Source organism: Urocampus carinirostris, chromosome 20 (assembly GCF_059441175.1).
Source record: "Urocampus carinirostris isolate Australia breed hairy pipefish chromosome 20, RoL_Ucar_1.0, whole genome shotgun sequence".
NCBI lineage: Eukaryota > Metazoa > Chordata > Actinopteri > Syngnathiformes > Syngnathidae > Urocampus > Urocampus carinirostris.
In genome coordinates this window covers 1,186,642-1,206,558 of record NC_142368.1, presented here as the reverse complement: position 1 = coordinate 1,206,558, position 19,917 = coordinate 1,186,642, and the positions used below count along the sequence as shown (strand labels likewise).

Below are 19,917 nucleotides of genomic sequence, written 5' to 3'. Positions count from 1 at the left end.
GAATACATATTGCAATAAGATTCGGTAATATGCAATGTAGGTGGTGTGGTTTACTGTGGGCTTCTACTCTGCCGGGTAGAGTTAAAGAGCCTCATGGCATGAGGAAGAAAAGATCTCTTCAGTCTGTCTGTAGTACATGACAGTGACAGCAGTCTGTCGCTGAAACTGCTCTTCTGTCTGGAGATAATGCTGTGTAGTGGATGCGATGGATTGTCCACGATTGACCGCAGCTTTTCCAGTGCCCGTCTCTCAGCTACTGTTGTTAGGCTGTCCAGCTCTTTGCCCACAACAGAGCTCGCTTTCCTAGCCAGTTTATTGAGACGAGAGGCATCCTTCTTCTTGACGCTGCCTCCTCAACACGCTGTCGCATATCTGTGTATTATTTGCCCTCATGTAGGTTTTAGATCAGGGGATGCGGTCATAATAGTCTATGGTTTGCAATAGTCTTTGATCTGCGCAGCCCTTTGAGACTCTGTGATTAAGGGCCAAAAAAATAAACATGACTTGACTATTTATCCTGGCGGTCTTTTTATCTTTTCTCTTTAAAGTCTTGTCTTCACGTTAACCCTGGAGTGCAATGTCTCATATCGTTGCATATTATGTTTTTATAATGTTGATATCAATGACAATACAGACAATCCAACTTAAACTCATCAATAATGCGCGAGTGCACCCAAAAAAACAAACAAAACCCCATTCATTGGATGAGTATTTTCTTCTATTAAACTTCCATCTGAATGCAAACTTGATGCAGCAGCTCGTAAAGCTTTATGACTCACAGTGTTCAACTGGGAAAATGACAGACTCGGCTTCTCTCATTAGCTTAAGTCGTTAAGCTAAAACCGACGCAGAGCTCTTTTTATTCGGCGGCACAACATCGTGTATAAAAACCAGGGACAGATAATGGACTGAAGGCTGATCTTCTGCTTATTCGTCAGAATCGAGAGGACACGACATCAATCCGCCACTGAAATGGACACAAAAACTGAATAAAGATTTGGGGTTTAAGAAAAAAATTGGGAAATAATCTCCTATTTCAATTCTGGAGACCATTCAGGTGCTAACTGGGCCCGCCCGACTCTGTCCCACTTCTTGTGGTGTTTGTTCCTCGAATTCTTGGGTGTGGCCATACATTTTCTTCAAAGCTTCTTTTGGAACCAAAAGGTAATTATAGTGCTATACTCTTTTTATGTCATTCAAATTTATCCTTTGATATTTACTCAGTCGTCTGTCTGCTAGCTTCTAAAGAAAAACAGTATATGGAAGCGTAGAGATCAACAAAGATTGAAAGCTAATGCTATCTGGCTGTTATCTAGATGGTCGGCAAGCAAAAAAAGCTGTCATATTTATGTTATCCTAATCGGAAAACTGTCACAAGAGTATACATAATACTACGAGTACTACTATATTTAGTTATACAGTATTCCCTCATTTTTCGAGGGCGTTGTGTTCCAAAAACCTCCAGTGATAGTCGAAACCAGAGAAGTAAAAAACCTTTGTTCACTTATTAAATACTCGAGAAAAAAAACTATTTACAGTCTCAAGCATGTTTAACAAATAAAAGTACTGCGCTTTCTAAACATCTGCACCTTCAAATTATAATTTGAATGATAACTGTTCTGTTTTATTGCCCAACTCTATTGATTAAAGAGACGATCCACTTTACATGATACTTTGATGCTATTATGTGGAAGTTATGGAAAACTGCATTTACCTTGTGGTCAGCAACCCAAAGAAACAATATTGGACCTAAAAAATTAAACAAAAAAATGTCTGGAGCCGCAAAAAATAAAAAGCCTTATAGGAAAGGAAACACATATGTGTCCTGTTTTGTCCTACAGAAATATTTTTATTCCATTATAAGACAGTTTCGAAGAAGCGCCAGGGAGCGCCAAAGACACGCATCTGAGCAAGTTTAGCGGGTGGAGAGGTATGACTTTGTTGGCGATAGAAAGCATCTTCCTCTGTTTTTTAAGCCCGGCCACCTGTGTTTTATGGGTTGAGAGAGTTTTGTTGAAAAAAACTTGAAAATGAAAGATTTGCATATACATAATGTAGGTTCCTCAAGCTGTTTCACTCATGCGTCCGACACAGACAGCAACGTAACTGACGTGCAGGCAGAGAAACAGAAGAGGGACGGGGCAACTGTTTAGCCAATCAGAATGCAGAACAGGAAAATCCGCAAAGGGTATACCGCGATACAGCAAGGGATTACTCCATATTTGTTTTTAACAATGAATACTAATTGATATCCAATGAATTTGAATATGTATTTTGAGTGCAGGTCACTCGAGTCTTCGAAACGTTGATGAATTCGAAAGCTGCGCTCGGAACGAAAAAAAAAAACCTGACATCCGCGTGCCAAATTTTTCGGCGGGCCCTCGCCGGGAATTCGGAATTTTCGTGTGGTCGAAAATGCCGGCGTTGCTGTGAGATCACATCCTGCCGTCATCAACCTTGTGGACGTCTGACACCTTCGAACCCAGGTGGAAAAATGCTGGAAAGGGAGCAGCGGGGAATCACCAAAAACGGCGCGGCGTGAGCTTTTCGGGACGGAAAAGACGTTACAGGAACAAGTTGGGTGAAGGTGTTTTACCAGAAATTCTCTACAGAGTAACATTTATGGAGGTATTTTCATTTCCTTCAGCAAGGTCGACCGTGTGTGTACATCCATATTCATCTGAAAGACGAGGGGGGGCCCAGTTATGGTCTGGAATGAATTTTGGGAGCCATTAAAAGCGAGAAGCAAATTATTAGTGACAGACTTGAGCTATGACATCATGCTTTGGGTCTTGGAGGCTGTTCAAAAGTCGGAATTGCGAAAAAGGCCAAATAGCAGAGCCGCAATTCAAATTGATATTGGGCTGGAATCCAAGAGCAGTAATACAAAGCTGCATTGTGTGCTTTTTTGAATCCAGGGTCTGTTGAAAACGGCCAAGGTCCCTACGCTGCGGTATTTCCATCATGAGGAGATGGCTAGTTTGTGAAATCACGTTCAGAAAGCATCCTCGCAATTTAAAGCGTACACATTCCTTTTGCGAAAACTTCTGTTCACGCTTCCAGGAGAATCCAGTACTCCAGTGGTGTCCAAACTTTTCCGATAGCGGGCCAAATTTGGTAAACTGGAACTATGTGAGGGCCGACTATTCAGCCTGGCATTCTTTGAACAGTCTTTAATAAATGTACCCTCCGTGAAAGGTTTGCAGTGCTTGGGCATGAGTGCCGCAGCCTCATCGCTGGCCTTTGTAGCATTTTCATTTGACTTGCAGGGTCTCATAAAAACAGCTTTCGGTTGCTTCACCTTTTCACAGCATTTGTTTCCAATTTGCTTATTGTAGTCGGCATGTGCCTTTTTATATCATATTCTTTAAAAACAGTCACAGTCCCTTGCACAAATTAGGCAGACGCAGTTGTTTCCGATTTCAGTGAAAAATACTCCAAATTCCAGCATCCTGGGAGCCACAGCTCTCACAGTCAACTTTCCTTTTTTATTTACAGTCGCCATGCTGGAAATGGGGTGGGCTATGATAGGTTGGTCGTTTTGGTTGTAATATTTCTCACAATTCACTGTGTGAATATAACTTGTTTTTATATTCCTAAATATAAAAATAATCTTTCTCACACACACACACACACACACATATAAAACAACGTTTCAATAATCAGTCTAATTCTATCTCTTGTACGTTTATCAATCTTATATTCTTTTATTGTGAAGTGCTCATGTGTGCGGTTTTTCCCTGACGTGTAATAAATCACGCCCACGTTGTGGGCGGGGTTTTTTCCCTTCTCTTACAACCATCATGGAGGACGTGAGTAATTCTGCTCTTGGTATCACGGTTAGTGTTTAACAATATATATGTATTTTATTTGTGTAAATATAGCTACAAAATAGTCTTAATAATGACTAACTTTAACAGCTAAGATTCTCATAGAAAGCAAAAGGCAAGGTGGTCAAAAGGCTCTGCTGAAATGGTAATTTCTTTTTTTTGGTACAACTTTATTTTACACTGCGGTTTTCAATACCGGCGGGCCACATCTTATTAGTTTTACGACAGAGGTCACGGGCCAGTAAAAATGTGATCACGGGCCTTAACTGGCCCCCGGGCCAGACTTTGAACATGCCTGCAGTACTCCAAAATGCTTACGTGGACCCCGATTGTGGCGCTTCATCCCAAAAAGCCAATAGGAAGCCATCTGATTGGACAAGGGCATTGCTTTTCCCTCTGAGATGTCCGTTGTTGCAGGGCCTGATCAATATTTACTCTTCCCAGCTTGGCGGGGAAACCAGTAGGAGGGGAAAACCGGGATCTATTGTCACAAAAGGGGTCAGAGACGCTTAAGCCGACGGTGAAGGAAAAGACCCCGCTGGCATCTTTGAAGTCCAATACACGACTGTCGGGGAAGGGAAATACAGTCGCCCACGCCGTATCCGATGGCTTAGTATGGAATGGAGAAGCGGAAACACAGGAAGACATCAAAAGGAAGAGACGGTTCCCCGTTTGTAGGACAGACCATAAGCGCAAATCAGAAGACAAAAGCGACGGGACTCTCCAAAAAAAATAGACAATGCAAACTCAAATTAGAAGGACCATTAGAACTCTACCGCTCGGTTCAAGGGGTTCCAGATGATGGCCCTTATTCCGCTAAGGACTCTTAGCCAGCACAAACCGATAAACTTGAAAAGAAACATCACAGAGCCGTGGCAGCTGAGCGTTTTAATGAAGCAAACGAAACTCTTGTCAACATCGCCCGAGGCCATGGCAGACTTCTATAAACATCCACCGGCATTCATTAGGCCAAAGTGAAGAGCCGTTAGCATTTGCTTGAAAATCCCCCGATCAAAGTTTCAAAAAACAGTGTGAAGTTACGCCAGTTCGCTTTTAACGTGATCAAGGACTAATGTGTATCAAACAGTCGACGCAAAAAGATCTCGCCTACTGGATCCTGCAGTAACACTCTAAATTGTCCATCTTTACATCGGACACCCTCATCCCAAAACTGGACCAGACATAGTGGAATGTTCGAAATGGTGATTTAATATAAAATGTTCACTTCACAACCAGTGTTCCCTCTAAGCTACGCGCGTGCGCAATTGCGCACTGCTCGCACATTCTCAGCGCACAAGAAAATCTAGCCAACACACAAAAATCAGGGCTCAAAATTACTCATTAAGAAGCGACTTAAGTCAAAGTTACAGTGCATGAAGGTCAAAATACACGGGTTCCTCTGACGTTGTGTCCTAAATGCGGTATTTTGAAGTCGAGTCGAAGGAGAATGAAGTTGAGTAAAGTTAGTAGAGTTTGTCGAGAACCGGCTCCTTCAGGTCCTAACTGGCTCTTCAGGTTGTTTTCGCTTCTTTCATCCCAACATGGCCAAATATGATGTAAAATTCTGCACAAAATGACTTAAAGGAAGGGGGAATATAACAAAAAAGAAAAAAATACCAAAATGAAAAAGTAGTGAAAAGCTGAGAAAAAAAGAAACAAAAGGAAGAGAAAAAAAGAAGGAAAAATTTAGAAGGTGCCAGAAAAAAAGAAAAGAAATGTAGGAAAAAAGTAAATAGAGAACAAAAAGAAAAAAGTAACAGCTCGGAAAAAATAAACACAATGAGACTTTTTTTAAAGGAGTTTAAAAAAAGTATAAAAAAAACACGGAAAAAAGAAGTTTGTGTTGCATTCAATTAATTTCCAATTATAGCAAGTCAATCTGGTTGCCAACATTGTACTTCCGCTAAAAAATGGGATTAAGTACAGTTCTGTATCTTACAACCGACTCAATAATCCCCCAAAAATGTGAATATTATGCGACAAAATATATCAGGAAATTAAAAAAAATGGAAATCTTGTGAAAGAATTGTAAGAACAAACGACGTTTGTAGGCCCTGCAACCTTTGCAATAGTACATGAGTCAATTCATTCAAAAGAGAAAAATCATTTTTCATTGCCGGAAACTCAGCAAAATGTAACTTGATGTCAAGTTTTGGACATGTTTGATCATGAATTATCTTGCCACACTTGTGATTATGGTTGCTCACTGTTGTTTCAAGCGTTGCTCACCGACTTTGTGTGAACGCTCAGACCCGTAAGGAAAATGACAGGGAACATTGTTCACAACAGCTATTTAAGGTCAACAAAAACATGGTGCCAGAAAACATCCAAACATTATTCATTCGGAAAGAGGGAAATGATAACTTGAGGGGCTGTCGTAAATTCAAAATCCCAAAGGTGAGAACCACCGGGAAAAGTATGTGTGTGTCTGTGTGCGGAGTCACACTTTGGAACAATTTACAAGATGAGATCAAACGATGTCCGACTATTCACATGTTCAATTTTAAATACAAAAAAACATTACCGGCAAAATACAGGGATGAAGAAAATGGGATATGAGTGAGATTGGAAATACAACGTTTAAAACTATGGTTAACTTTGTTGTTATTCTTGCCATTATTATATCATAACTGTTATTATAAATATTATGTTTATTTTTATTGTTGTTATTATCATTGGTGCCGCAGTGATGTTTGGTAACTAGTGGCATTATGACGTTGAGGGATGGGTATTACGAAGATTAGCGTATAAAATATGTGATTATTGTAATTACCGTATTTTCCGCACTATAAGGCGCACCGGGTTATAGGGCGCACCCCGAAAAAATAGTTTTTGGTCCTATATTTGACATACATAAGACGCACCGGATTATAAGGCGCTACAATGGGAACGTCGACAAAACAGTCAGATAGTTCAGTCCAACGTATTACCCCCTTAACATTCTCAAAGCTTGCAAAGACGCAAATACGTGTCGTAGACACGTGCGGATGCGGTGTCCGGACGATGTCACTCAAATGCATCCTTCCAAATATCATTCACAAGGTTAAAGTCTTGGGATTCAAGAAATTCCAAACATTCCTTAGTTTCTATTTTTTTTTTCACTCGCAACTTTACCGTGCATATAAATTAAACACTTGGAATTGAGTTGAATTTAAAAATAGACACTCCATTCCATCCATTATCTGCACCGCTTATCACAGAAAAATCGCGTTCAGTCTGAAACAAGATACAGGGAAAATATATAGCCGGAGTAGCTCACCGAAGTCGTTCAATAATAATGTGCAACCATGGTCCTCTTATATCCGTGAGTCTAGTAAATCCAGGAGAGTAAAATATTTACAAATACAGTACAGAATAGTAAAATACTGTTTCCTCTTTGCCGTCAACCCAACATGCTATTCACATTCATCTTTTTCGGCCAATTGCAGGCTTTGTTTTGCCGTTTAAGCCAATGCCAGCCTGTAAATGATAAAAATGATCCGCCCCCTTTACCTCCGAATAACTTTAGCCAATAGTGATCGATTCAACTGATGATTGACACATCTTTTTCGGCCAATTGCAGGCTTTGTTTTGCCGTTTAAGCCAATGCCAACCTGTAAATGATCAAAAGGATCCGCCCCCTTGACCTCCGAATAACTTTAGCCAAAAGTGATCGATTCAAATGATGATTGACACATTGGTTAGCCAATGAAACGCCGGTAAATAAATCCCAGCATACACTGCGTTCGGGGGGAAATCTAGTCGGCGGCTGCAAGTTAGTTGCAAGACTTTGCAAATTAATATTGATCCATATATAAGGCGCAATGTATTATAAGGCACATGGTCCGCTTTTGAAAAAAATAAAGGCTTTTAGGTGCGCCTTATAGTGCGGAAAATACGGTATTATAATTATTAATATCTCACCAATGTAATAAGTATATCCATGCGTTTTTGTTGTATTTAGACACAAAAGAGGAGCTATAGAATGTAATTAATAGGAAAGATGAAGAGGTAGGGAAAATAAGCGTCTGCTTCTGACTACCCCTTTTCGAACATGTTACGATAGTAATATTTTGTTGTTGACTCATTGTTTTTATTTTAATGTTCGAAATAAAGTTTTTATTCATTCATTGACAATTTGGGCCTGAAAGTTTTCAGTCAACAAGTGACCCAAAGAGTTGGGTGTTACACCCCAGACTCCAATGCGACCACTAGGGCTGCACCGTTAAACGATATCTTATCGATCTTGCGAAGATGCGCAGTGCTATTGCGTTATTTTCTTGGATTTATAGTTTGTTATTTTAGTAATGGAGTCTTTGGCCAACCAAGATTGTCACTGTTGGGTTTTTAACAGAGCTGGCCAATCAGAGGTAAGAATGAGTTGGGTGGGCGTGACTGTGTGCGCACGACTGTGATAGGCTCATATATGCTGTCAGTCAAACAGCTGTGGGCACAACCGGCCACCAAAACAAACGTGATAGCTTGCTTTTAGCGGTTTTTTTACACTGAAAGGAAAGTCATCTATGATATCAGACTCTGAGGAAAGCAAAGAATAGGTGATCACAAGGGGGTGCTCCGTGGATTGTTACCACGTCCGCAAAATGACTGAGGCGGCGTCGGGGGAGAAAACTGCAGGACAAGCCTACTGCTACGGCTAAGCTATGTAACAACCCACAGCAATCCCGGATCCATTACCCACGAAACAGACAACTCGGAGCTACAACTCGTTGTAAAACGCAACTCTCGTATTCTGAACATCGAGGAAACCTTGCTAAAGTCGCGGTAACGCGATGCTAGCCTGCAGCTAGATTGTTTCATGACAATAATGTTCATTTATTAAACTGCAAAATTGTTTTTTATTTCTATAGCTATAGTTGTTATAGTGTTACAGCTGTATACTCTCAGTCGGTAATGACATATCTGGAGGAAAGTATGCAAACTACTATGTTCTCCCCAAAAACAAAAATCGTGCAGCCCTAGTGACCAGGTCAAAGTATCCTTGAAGAGGGTTTTGAAGGGCGAATTGCTCGATTCTGTCCTAAGAGTATTCACCATTTCAGATGACCCTTTCTTGCTCTAGATCAGGGGTGTCAAACTCATTTGAACTTGGGGGCCACGCGATAGAACAAACATTCTGTTGGGGGCCGGACTAGTAGATTAAAGAGAAAGAAAAAAAGAGATAAAGAAATAAGAGAAAGAGGGAGGGAAAAGGAGAGCGGGCGGGACAAAGAAAGAAAAAAAGGGAGAGAAGGAGAGAGCGTGAGAAACAAAAGAGATAAAAAGAGAAGTCGTGAGAGAGGGGGAAAGAAAGGGAGAGGAAGAAAGAAATCCAAAGAGAAATAGAAAGACAGGAGGAGAGAAAAGAAAGTGCAAAGGGTATGAAGAGAGATAGAGAAAAGAGAGAAAAGGAAAAAAGGAAGTTAGAGCAAAAGAGGTTAAAAGACACAGAGAGAGAAAGAGACAAAGAGCAACAAAGGAAGAGAAAAAGAGAGATACAGAGAGTGAAAGACAGAGACAGAGTGGGAGAAAAGGGGTGGAAAAGAGGGAGAGAGAGAGAGAGAGAGAAATAAATACAAGTACAGTGTCTTTGTTCGAGGCACATGACATATTTCAACCTGCAGCTCGTTTTTCTCTTGCGCTTCTCTGAGTGTTGTCTCGCGGGCCGGATTCAATTCCTCAGCGGGCCCGATCTGGCCCGCAGGCCGCCTGTGCTCTAGATCATTTTACACGCAAATGGCTTTTGTTGGAGAATGAGATGCCCCCCAAAAAAGCAAGGCATAAGGGCGCTGAGGGCATCAAAGAATGGCACCTGCTCTGTGAGCAGCGCTTTCAACCAGCTGAATGATAAACATCCTCCACTTTTCATCTGGGCGTGTTAGAACGCGAAAGCGAGAAAAAAAATAAAAGATTTGGTTTGCGTGATTTTCCAGTGAACGTTCACGCTTTTATCAAGGGATGGATTGTGTCGGAGGTTGTGGGTGAAAAAGTGCAACCGTGTTTTAGAGCAAGCTTTTTTTGGAATTTTGGTCATAATTAGAATATATAATAGTAGTAGGGGTTGTTTCTTCTTCTAGGGTTATGCAACTTGGCTGGCGTAGGAGCAATTCCACTTCCAGTTTGGCTTAATTTGGCTAAATCAATTTAGCTCGCCTGTTTTTAACCTGCCGTTTTGGATTGGACAAATACGTTGTCTTTTAAGGAGTTATATATTTTTCCAGACAATAAGATGCACCTGAGATTCCCATATATTCATAATTAGTGAAGGCTAATCGGCTAGCAGCTTTATAAGCCTTTGGTACAGTCCGTAATCATGGTAAATATGAACGAGGCTCACGTCTAGCATCCCGGACGCTAACGTGGAGCTACCCGGCTTCAGCGCTGTTAGGACAGACAGAGACACGAAAGCCTGCGGGAAGCGGAGAGGAGGGACGTCAAAATTTTGGCCCAGCGTGTGACGTCATCCACTCTGCTGTTGCTAAACTACAACACAGCACCCCGAGGCCATCCTGTTCATCTGTTAATAAACAACAAAAAGATACTGCTGGAAGTCTGAATGTCCCTCCAGGGATGAATAAACTATCTAAAATACACAAAATATTTACTGTATTCGTGAAAAAAAACTATATTTGCCAAAAAATGCTAAGATGTGCAAGATATTGATCAAATTTTCTGGACTATAAGGCGGGCTTAAAAACCACAATTTTAAAAGGAATTGAACAGTGTGCTGAATATTTACACATAGGTTTGATTTTCTATTTAAAAAATATAAGTATAAAATTGAAAATGCAAAAAGCAGTTTAACATCTCATCTCATTAGCTACACCGCTTATCCTCAGTAGGGTCGCGGGGGTGCTGGAGCTGTGCCGCACATGCGCTAACCACTGCGCCACCGTGCAGCCCAGGTTAACATTACCTTGACAAATTCTAAAAACAGCGTGAGAAGCTGTTCTAAGTGCAAGTGCAAAAGTTTTCACTCATTTTTTTCAAACTCACGATGAAGTCTTGAAATTTGAATATTTACAGTAATTTATATAAGCAGGGTTCGTACACCATTTTTCGAAATTCAAGAACTTTTAAGGACATTTAAAGCCATTTTCCTAATGTACCATTAAAAAAGGGAATCCCGTGTGAATCCTATTTTTTGCAAAGCCTGAAATATATTCACCATTTTGTTGGGTAAAATGCAACGAACAAGTAGCTTGAATTTTCAGTTGCAGGAAGTTCTTCCCATTACAATCTATCACTGTGAAACGCTACATTTATTTTTTTCATGGCCCATGATAAATATCCTTAATTGATACATAATCCTTTCATGGCGCCCCGTTTAAGTGTAGCATGCGCCTTTCCTGTAGGGGGCAATGGTGCTTCACAGGGACAATGCCATACAAACTCATGTCAGCTGCATTTAAACACGAGGGAAGAAACGCAATAGCAAAATGAAGCCACCAGAGAGCAGCGTCTGCCTCATTTTTAAGCAGACTTGTAGAGGAACATAGCAAAAACGCCAAAAACTCATGCAATTTTTAATGCTTGAAGACACGATAAAAAAATTCAAGCACTTTCAAGGATTTTAAGCACCTGTACAAACGCCGGGTTAGGGAGGGCAAGGGACTGACAGAATGGTATCCATCAAGTTTCCAGTTGCCTAAACTGGGAGGTTGGGTGTTTTTTTTCATAAATCTTAGAGTGGAAAAGTGTAGTAACACAAAATAGCCACAAGGTCATAAATCATGGGCAATTTGTTCATAAATGACCGAGTGAAAGAACTAGTAAATATTTTGAGCGTGATATCTCTGCTGTGAATTACCATAAATTCCGGACTATAGAGCGCACCCGATTATAAGCCGCACCCACCACATTTTAAGAGGAAAACCGATTTTGTACATACACAAGCCGCACCTGTATACAAGCCGCATGCGCCCACATTTAAACATGTAACACAAACACAAAATTAACCCAAACCCGACTTCAAGTCCCGCGATTGAAACTAAATGTCCTTCGTTAAAGTCCACAATCCAAAAATCACAGCCGGCAAAATGAACGGAAAATGATACCGGTACTTAAGGTTTGATGCAGACCTGCAGAGTCCGAGTCCCGTTGAAAGTAATCCAAGGAAAAAAGTGTATATTTCCAAAGGTAAGGGTGGGAAAAATAAATCAGATGAACACATTTACTCACCCAACTCCTTTTACTTTAACCAACTTTTTATCCCCTCTTCTTTCCTCGTCTGTCCTTCACCTTTAGCGGTCCCCACTAAGACTCGGCACCTCGCGTTTGTTCCGCCCCTCATTTTTCGTTCACCCGTGCAAAACATATCAGAATAGGTGTCTAAAATCAATACATTACAAAAATATACAGTTGCAAATACATATTATACATGGGTTACACATATTTATAAAGAAAAACGGTACACCAAGAGAGTTTTCAAAGCTTTAATAATAATAATAATAATAATACAGCTTTGACAGGGCAGTTAATGGTAGCAACACTCGAGCGCCACTAGCGGCCGTTAGAAAAATGACATCAATTGGCCGCATCACTGAATAAGCCGCAGGGTTGAAAGTTAGGGGGAAAAGTAGCGGCTTATAGTCCAGAATATACGGTACTATCCTTATAAAGCGTTTTCTGACACGAGCTGGAGGAAAACACTACCCCGGCGGTGCATTTTGAGACGAAAACACTGAAGATTTATGACACCCGTGTCTAACTCATGGCCCGCGGGCCAAATGTGGCCCACCGCGTCCTTTTATGTGGCCGGTGAGACAATGCTAAGAAGAGCACCAGAGAAAAATGAGCCACAATGACCCGAAGTTTTAAATATGTCCGCTGGATGTCGCTAAAGCCAGGCGCCACTCGCAAAGCACCCACTGTAACAGTGTTTGAGGACTACCATTTATCGACCAGAAAACATTGACGAAACCCATCACGATGTTATTAGACGTGAATAAAAGTTACAGATGTGCTGTTTAAGGCACAAAATAAAATAAAAATGATGTGTCTCTGAAGACGTTTAAAGAGGCTTTAGCTAACATATGAAATCTAATCCCATATGCAGGTAAATATTTTCATAGAAAATATAAAACAGACGGACTTCATTATTATGAATCATTCAGTTTTTGTATGCTATTTTTGTCACTTTCCAGTCCGCATGAGTCAATTATTTTGATGTCGATTTGCTCTTTATTCTATATACAAATGCACAGTTGATACACACTAGGAGATAACATCGATAGATAGATGTCTAGATAGATAGATATAGAAATGTCTAGATAGATATAGAGATGTCTAGATAGATAGATATAAAGATGTCCAGATAGATAGATATAGAGATGTCTAGATGGATAGGTATAGAGGTATCTAGATAGATAGATATAGAGATGTCTAGACTCTAGATGGATAGGTATAGAGGTGTCTAGATAGATAGATATAGAGCTGTCTAGATGGATAGGTATAGAGGTGTCTAGATAGAGAGATATAGATATCTAGATAGATAAATATAGACATGTCTAGATAGATATAGAGATGTCTAGATATAGAGATGTCTAGATATAGAGATGTCGAGATAGATAGACATAGAGATAGATAGATGTCTCGATATAAAGAGGTCTAGATAGATGCCTAGATAGATGCCTAAATATATAGATGTCTAGATAGATGCCTAGATATATGCATGTCTAGATAGATGCCTAGATAGATAGATAGATACTTTATTCATCCCTGTCGGGAAATTCACACTTCCAGCAGTATCCTTGTGTCGAAAAATAAGATCATAAAATAAAAGATAAAGAATACAAAAATACCCAATATAACGTTTTGCTATAGAGTATTTAAATAGTGCTACATAAAATACACGCTGTCATAAAAATAGGGTAATATGCAAATGTGAGGGTGGGGTTTCATGTGGGCTTTTACTCCCCCGGGTGGAGTTCAAGAGCCTCATGGCATGAGGAAGAATGAGAAAAAATCTTAGTAAAGAATAATAAAAAAAAAAGCATTAATCATTGTTATATAATCAAATCTTACATCCCTGAATCATAATTGAATGAGGAGACTCCAAAAAGACCCCCAACCCAGCAGCCGAGGCACAATTTTCATGCCGAGAAAGCTTTTCCGATTGAGGACACTTTGGAGGCTTACCTGCGGGGAACGGGAGCATGCTTTGCATCCATTGGTTTGTGAAGTCAGAGGTCCAGACTGAAAACTAGGGAGAAAAAAGAGACAATTAGTCTTCGACTAGCAAAAAACCAAGAAGGGTTTGAAGAGCGTCCCCTCGGCATCCTCCGGTTTGACGATCAAAAGCAAAAGAGGACAAAAGGAAGCTTGAGGCGAAATCAAAGGAGAGCACTTGAGAAATTCCTCCCTTTCCAGGAGGAGCTTCCCAAGACACCATCTGTTGATTCAGTGGCGGAATTCTGTCCCCTCCGCTCCTATTTGCTTTGCGGTAATGACACAAGGGGAGGAATTTCAGAAATGTCCGCCCACCACGCACTCCACCTTCCAGCTGCCCTTACGGGATTCGACCGACGCTCCCTTGACGTCGGTGCGTTGCGGAGGATTATCGGAGACCCTGGTGCAGGGGTGGGACACCCTTTGGAGTACCGTTGGGTAGAAAAATGGGGACCATCCTGGAGACGGATCCCCCATTTCAGTGTTCCAGTTTGCCCGCGTCTCTGCGTCCTAGACGCATGATTTTTATTATTATTTAATGAACGCCCCCAAAAACTATTATTATTATTATTACTATTACCCAATTACTTTTTTTTAACAAAGATTTAGCGTACTCCAAACTTTTCGTCAGGCAGATCCGCCATTGTTGTTTTTGTCTCGCGCCGATCTCGGCAAACGTGATCTCGTTGCTTCGAGATGACGTCATTATTGTGGCGGTTGTCGAGTGAAAGAGAAGTATGCCTCCGAAAAAACAGTTGCTATTAGGTGCAAATCAACAAAAAAATTGTCATTTCTTCAGTGTCGGTAATAAGTCGAAACATAACACAGAAAGTGGTAACAACGGCAATAATTCCGGCAAGAAAAAACGGTGGAGAAATTCTTCGGAAGATCGCGGAGGCAAGGAAAACACGTGTGTTGAAGCCAAAGATACGACGAAAGAAAAGAAACAAAAGAATACTAGCAAGAAAAGACTTTTCTGCCAAAATGGACTCCATTATATTCCTGGTGACGCTATGAGGAGGATGATAATGGATTGGAATTTGAGAAGGCATTACAACTGTGGCGGGACAGCAAATAACGAAGAATATATGAACTGAAAAATCTGAAGTGAGAACGGCTTTGTATTGCCAATTAACTGTGATGATTAAAACTGAATGAATATATAGATTTTTGTGATATATTTGTCACCGATTTACAATTTCAACCTGGATAAGACTAAATTTTGGGGAGCCATAGATCTCTGTTGGGACCCATAGATTTTTTCAGCATGCGAGTCCCCGGGACCCATCACTTTTTACAGCTAAAATGAACACTGCATTTATTTCTTGATAGAATAGAATAGAATATACCTTTATTGTCATTGTTACAAAATGGGTTGAACATATTGTGACAACGAAATTGGACGTGGCACTCCAGGTTCACATTTAACAGTGAGGATAAAAGAAAACAAAGAGGATAAAGGAACAAAGATAAAGAGACAAATACATATACAAGCAAGAGGAGTCACAATTGATTTTGAAACACTCACAATTAAAGCAAAATCATGTATTAGGTCCCCAGTTGAGCAATTCTTTAGATATTTAGTTTTGTAGTATTACTGTAGTTGTATTTTGTAGTATGTTGGTGGTATTTCTGCAGTAGTAATATCGTAGTATTTCCATAGTAATCATGTCATATTTTTAAAGTAATTCCACACAGGATTTTTTGCAGTATTTCTGGAGTATTTTGTCATATTACTGTAGTTTTATTTTTGGTGTTGTTATATTTATTTGCATTTTTGTATTAAAGTATTTCAGTCGTGGTATTTTTGTAGTATTTCTGTAGAAGTAGTTAGGATTTATATGGTTTTGTTGTTGTTTTTTTTTTCCTGAATGAAACAAAATAATATATTAGGTCCCCATTAAGAGATTCTTTAGATATTTAGTTTTGTAGTATTACTGTAGTGGTATTTTGTAGTATGTTGGTGGTATTATCAGAGTATTTCCAAGGTAATCATGCCATATTTCTAAAGTAATTCCATACGGGATTTTTTTTTGCAGTATTTCTGGAGTATTTTTGTAATATTACTGGTTTTATTTTTGTAGTTTTTGTTGTTGTTGTTGTTATATTATTTTGCATTTTTGTATTAAAGTATTTCAGTAGTGGTATTTTTGTAGTATTTCTGTAAAAGTAGTTAGGATTTCTATGTTTTTTGTTGTTGTTTTTTTCTGAATGAAACAAAATAATATATTAGGTCCCCATTAAGAGATTCTTTAGATATTTAGTTTTGTAGTATTACTGTAGTGGTATTTTGAAGTATGTTGGAGGTATTATCAGAGTATTTGCAAGGTAATCATGCCATATTTCTAAAGTAATTCCATACAGGATTTTTTGCAGTAGTTCTGGAGTATTTTTGTACTATTACTGTAGTTTTTGTTGTTGTTATATTTATTCGACACAAGTTAAGAATATTACTAGAACAGCTTTTTCACATCGTCGCAACATTGCTAATATATATATATATATATATATATATATATATATATATATATATTAAAACGCATAGCTGACATGGCGCCAAGAGTATAATTAGTTCGGTCAGTTTACATTCAAGGTGTCACCCCGTTCTGGCTATAAGTCGCGAAGGAATCCCATATATGGAAGCTCATTAATCGATGTATGTTTACACCTTATGAAGAAAAACCCAAAGGACAAACTGTAAACACCAAAAAACTCCAGCGAGACAATGCTGAAAGAAGAGCAAGAGAAAAATGAGCTGCAGGTTGAATTATGTCCAGTTGATGTTGCCAAAGGCAGGTGCCTCGAACAAAGACCCGTGGGCAACTCAAGCGCCCGCGGGCCGCACCTTGGAGACCACCCGCGTTAAAGCGACAGTGTCCTATTTCTGCCACTTGGTGAAGAATAACAGTTTAACGCACTTTTCACATAAAAACGTTTAAATGAAACAAATACAATTTGGTCCATATACAATTAAAAAAATATAGAAAATATAATTCGAAAGATTAATTCGGAATATAAAAAAGTCGGAATTGATGGAAACAGGCTTATTTGAGACTGACAGCTGCTCACTGATCATATAAAGATATTTATAATCGAATTCTTGTTTTAAAATCACAGCGATAGATGAAAGTCTAGCTTTAAACGTCCAAACATTTCAAAAAAGGAGAAAAAAAGAGGAAAGCTGTAGTGATGCTAGCTAGTGTTAGCTTATCGCGGTAACAACAAAAAAACGACAACTGTTTCCAAAACCAGGCGGACTCGAGAAAGTAGAAAAGGAACAACTTACGTTTATGGAGATTTAATAGAAGACTCTTGAGAAAAAAGATGGAGGAATGTTCTCCGCTCCTCCGGGAAACTTGTTGCCTTTCCTCGCCGAGCTCTGAGCTTCACTCTGCGGCCAGCTCGGTGCCGTGGGATGGGGAGGTTTGGAGGTGGGGATGTGTCGGTCGCGAACGAAGCGGCTTTAAGAGCCGGCTCTCGGAGGTGAGCGACGGGGAGCCGGCTCCCTACCGGATCAAAGTCGGCTCCCTTCGACAAGCATTTTTTTACCCAGAGGTTTCGTGTTGCTCACTTCAAACTTGTTTAAACGAACAAATTATGATGAGAAACTACCAAAAAAGTGACAAGCCCGCAAAAAAAGAAAGAAAATGACCAGAAAACGAGCAAACTATGACATGTATCAACTAAAAACCAAACAAAAATCCTCCAAAAAATCGAGGAAAAAACCCTGACAAAACCAAAAAAGTGACAAGCCCGCAAAAAAAGAAAGAAAACGACCAGAAAACGAGCAAACTATGCCATGTATCAACTAAAAACCAAACAAAAATCCTCCAAAAATCGAGGAAGAAAACCCTAACAAAAAATGACCAGCAAACGAAAAAGAATACATCAAAATCAATGAAAAAAAACCTAAAAAATAAAGAAAAAACAAAAGAAAACCCAACAAAAATTCTCCCAAAATTGAGGAAAAATAACCTAAAAAATAAACAAAAAATGACCAACAAACAATCAAAATACGTCAAGAAACGACCAAAGAACAAACCAAATTGTCCCCAAAACACTGAACAGAATTGACCAGGAAATAACTCAAATGAACACAAAACAATGAACACGAAAATGACCCAAAACCAAAAACCGTTCAAAAAATTGTCCAAAAACGACAACAATAATTAATCAGAAAACAATGAAAATACAACAAGAAACAACTGAAAAAAACAAAAAATAATCGAATAACAAAAGAAAAAAACATACAAAATTGCCCCCCAAAAGAAACAAAATTGACCAGAAACAACTAAAAAACGAATAAAAACGACTATAAAACGACCTAAATATGACAAGAAAGTACAAAAAACACACAAGAAAAAAAAAAAAATTCTCCACCAAAAAACAAAAATGACCCCAAAAAAAACGGAAACGACCAAAGTCGGAACAAAAAATTGACCAAAACATGATCAAAAAACGACCTTAAAAAACAAACAAAAATTGACCTAGATACGACAAGAAACAACCCAACAAACAATGTCTGAAAAACAAACAAAAATTGACCAGGGTGTCAAGAACCAGAATAGGATCAGGACCCAAACGCGTGACATTCTCACACAAGCCTTTAATTTTACGGGAAATGGGGAGTCAGCCACGTTAGGCAGCGGTCTGGCGTGGAAAGACCGGAGACTGACGAGACCGATTCCAATTGCCCGAGTTGATATCAGACAAATGGGGCCGATACCGGACAGGACGGGATAGACAGGATAGATAACAAATCAGGATATCGAAAATAAACAGGACAAAAAAGACTGGAACGCAAACTGGAGAGAATTAAAACAGCACAAAAAAATTGACGGGAACGAAACCGGAAACCGATATTAAACAGGACAAAATAAACAGGAACAATACCAGACAGGAAATCCCAACAGGAAACCGGGACAGAGTCAGGACCCACGTATCGCGGGGCAGAGGTTCGTCGACGGACTGACAAAAGGTGATTGAGATCACTGAGCTTAAATAGAAGGAAAGCCAATCTGTCAACAAGCGCAGCTGGTGCCACACGGGAGGCCGATTGGGCGCCATGGCAACCATGACAACAACAAGAAACGAACAAAAACACTGTCCAAAAAAGAACCAAAATTGACCAAAAACAAACCCTCCAAAACCTGACCCAAAAACAAATCGAAAAAATGTCTGAAATACGAAACGGAAAATGTCCAAAACACAAACAGAAATTGACCAGGAAACGAGCAAAATCGGACACCAAATTTGGACAAAATGTCCCCAAAAATAAACCAAAAAAGCCCCGAAAAACAAACAATAAATCAAAGATTCATTGTCAATTCCGCAGCAAAACAGAGAATCGAAATTTTGTTTCTCTCGGGCCTCGGTGTCTTTCTTTTTTTCCAAACTCTTTTCTTGTTCGTTTTTCCTTTTTCCTTTTTTTCTCTCTTTTTTCTTTCCTTTTGTTTCTTATCCCCTCACTTTTTTCCCTTTTTCATTTTTTGTGCTTCATTTTCCTCTATTTTTGAGCCATTCCGTGCATCACGTTATGTATGTATTGTTCATTTAGGGATAGAAGCCACATAAACAATCTGACGAGACCTTCGGGAGCCAAATGAGTCGTTTCCTTTTTAGTGAGCCGAGCCGAGAATGCCGGTCCTCGAAAATGAGCCGGAATTCCCATCACTATTCGGTGGGCGGGCGGCTGGGAAACCGAAGCGTGGTTTTGATTAGCGCTCAAAAATACGTCGTTGGGCCGCCATATTGGATGGGGAACACTCGTTCGTTTGCAAGCGTTTCATTGGCATTGAGTACAGTAATCCCTCGGTTATCGTGGTTAATGGGGACCAAAACCACCCGCAATAAGTGAAAATCCGCGAAGTAGCGACGCCCCCTCAAAAATGCTTAAAAAAACGTTGTTTTTTTTTAAAAATTATTTTATTTTGTTATTGTT

The 19,917-nt window shown here is 39.7% G+C and overlaps 1 protein-coding gene across 1 annotated transcript in view; it reads right to left on the bottom strand.

Annotated features, from left to right (window-relative positions):
* disp1 (dispatched homolog 1 (Drosophila)) overlaps positions 1-17,411 on the bottom strand; it is a 46,475-nt gene extending 29,064 nt beyond the window's left edge. The window contains exons 1-2 of the mRNA XM_088325498.1: positions 17,263-17,411; positions 13,947-14,010 (exon numbers count right to left, since the gene is read on the bottom strand). The gene's annotated coding sequence lies outside the window, so the exon portion shown is untranslated. The remainder of the gene's footprint in view (positions 1-13,946; positions 14,011-17,262) is intronic.
* Between the last annotated feature and the right edge of the window lie 2,506 nt (positions 17,412-19,917).